Source organism: Octopus bimaculoides, chromosome 24, assembly GCF_001194135.2.
Source record: "Octopus bimaculoides isolate UCB-OBI-ISO-001 chromosome 24, ASM119413v2, whole genome shotgun sequence".
In the NCBI taxonomy this organism is placed as follows: domain Eukaryota; kingdom Metazoa; phylum Mollusca; class Cephalopoda; order Octopoda; family Octopodidae; genus Octopus; species Octopus bimaculoides.
In genome coordinates, this window is record NC_069004.1 from 10,742,451 (window position 1) to 10,744,717 (window position 2,267).

The 2,267-nt window shown below is 39.0% G+C and overlaps 1 long non-coding RNA gene across 1 annotated transcript in view; it reads left to right on the plus strand.

The window, feature by feature from the left end:
• The first annotated feature begins 6 nt into the window (after nucleotides 1–6).
• The window catches only part of LOC128250674 (uncharacterized), an 80,244-nt gene continuing 77,983 nt past the window's right edge, over nucleotides 7–2,267 (plus strand). Inside the window, exon 1 of the long non-coding RNA XR_008266683.1 lies at nucleotides 7–248. This is a non-coding gene — a long non-coding RNA (uncharacterized LOC128250674). The remainder of the gene's footprint in view (nucleotides 249–2,267) is intronic.

The following is a 2,267-nucleotide window of genomic DNA, read 5'->3' on the forward strand; positions in this document are numbered from 1 at the left end:
GTCACTTGGCACATACGGACATGCATAACTAACTCGATAACAACAGCCTGTCTTTGCTGCACTACACGCACAAACACACATACACACACACGCAAACACACACTGCCTCTGTACAGTATCAACCCGTCCGCCCGTCCGCCCAGCAGCGCTTCCTTTCGAACAAACCGCCAAACCCATTTATTCAGCTGAGGACCAACGCTTAACGCTAGGACTTCCAGAAAACCCGATACTGTATTAATTCCTCAGGGGTGAGCACTAACCATGTTATCTCTTCACGTTTTTTTTTCCTTCGTTTGTGTTTGTTGTCTTCTTTCCATTTGTTTATAAACCAGCTTTTATTATTTGTTTTACACATCTATATATCTATTTTATCTTCCATATATCTTCGTTCTGTATTTACCCTCTGATTACTCAATGTTCTCACATACCTGACGCAGCTGATGTCCCAGTTTCTCTCTCTCTCTCTCTCTCTCTCTCTGTCTCTGTCATTTTCTCACTCTCTCTCTGTCTCACGCACACACGCATTTATAAAAGAGATATTCACGTTCAGTGGATTATCAATACAAGACAAACCGAAGACCTGGTCTTCGTCAATGCGAGAATCGTTTATTAATATAACATTAAAAACACCTGTAGTTTTCAATTTCACGCATTATATTTTACGAGTTCATATCACAGCGACGTTAAGTTTGCTTTTCACCTCTCGGGTGGTCCTATAAAATAAAGTGCAATGTACAGAAATAGACTGAATCAACGTCACTCCATGCATTCCAAACACACTTGTCGCCTATCGCTAATCTAAGAATTAAAAAAAAAATTATTATTGTTATTACTGAGGCAACGAGCTAGCAGAAACGTTAGTGAAATGTTTAGCGGTATTTCGTCTGTTCAAATCACGCCGAGGTCGACTTTGCCTTTTATCCTTTCGGGGTCGATAAATTAAGTACCAGTTACATACTGGGGGTCGATCTAATTCGATTGGTCCCCTCTCCCAAAATTTCGGGCCTTGTGCCTAAAGTAGAAAAGATTATTATTATCATTAAGGTAGCGAGCTGGCAGAATCGTTAGCACGCCGGGCGAAATGCTTAGCGGTATTTCGTCTGCGGTTACGCTCTGAGTTCAAATTCCGCCGAAGTTGACTTTGCCTTTCATCATTTCGGGGTCGATAAAATAAGTACCAGTTGAACACTGGAGTCGATATAATCGACTCATCCCCACTTATCCCCAAGCTGCCCTTGTGGCAAAAATTTGAAATAACGATAATTATTATTATTAAGGTGGCGAGCTGGCAGAATCGTTAGCATGCCGGGCAAAATGCTTAGGGGCATTACGTTCTGAGTTCAAATTCCGCCGAGGTCGACTTTGCCTTTCATCCTTTCGGGGTCGATAAATTAAGTACCAGTGAAACCCTGGGGTCGATGTAATCGACTAGTCGCCTCCCAGCATATTTGAGGCTTTGTGCCTACAGCAGAAAAGATTATTATTATTATTATTATTATTATAGCATATCGGGTTCGATTAAATAAGTACCAGTTATGCACTGGGGTCGATGTAATTGACTTACTCCCTCCCCGCAAATTTCAGGCCTTGTGCCTATAATAGAAAGAATTATTATTATTATTATTATCATTATTATTTTAGCACGCCGGAAAAAATGCTAAGCAGCATTTTGTCCGTCTTTACGTTCCTCAAGTTCAAATTCCGCCGAGGCCGACTTTACCTTTCATCTTTTCAGGTTCGATAAATTAAGGACCAGTGAAACACTGGGGTCGATGTAATCGACTAGATCCCCTCCCCACAAATTTCAGGCCTTGTTCCTTCAGTAGAAAGGATTATCATTATCATTATTATTATTATTATTATTATTATTATGGAAGTGAAGTTGTAATGATCATCCCTCTCCAAAGGACATTCATGGTGGAAACTTGTGATTGGTTCGTTTGAAGCTTTTAATCAATATTATTGTTTACAAATGCATTATGTATATATACAAATGCATTATGTATATATACAAATGCATTATGTATATATACAAATGCATTATGTATATATACACACTCATACACACTCATACACTTCGTTTTTGTATCAGCCGTGCAGGATTTTTTATCTGAATTAGTGTCTTGAAACAAATTTTGTTGACTAGGGAGAGTCATTATGCCAATATTGTTAATACACGCACTGATTCAATAATAAGGGAGTGGAATTGAACCAGTGCGTGTGTTAATAATATTGGTATAATTACTAGACACAACAATATATGAGAG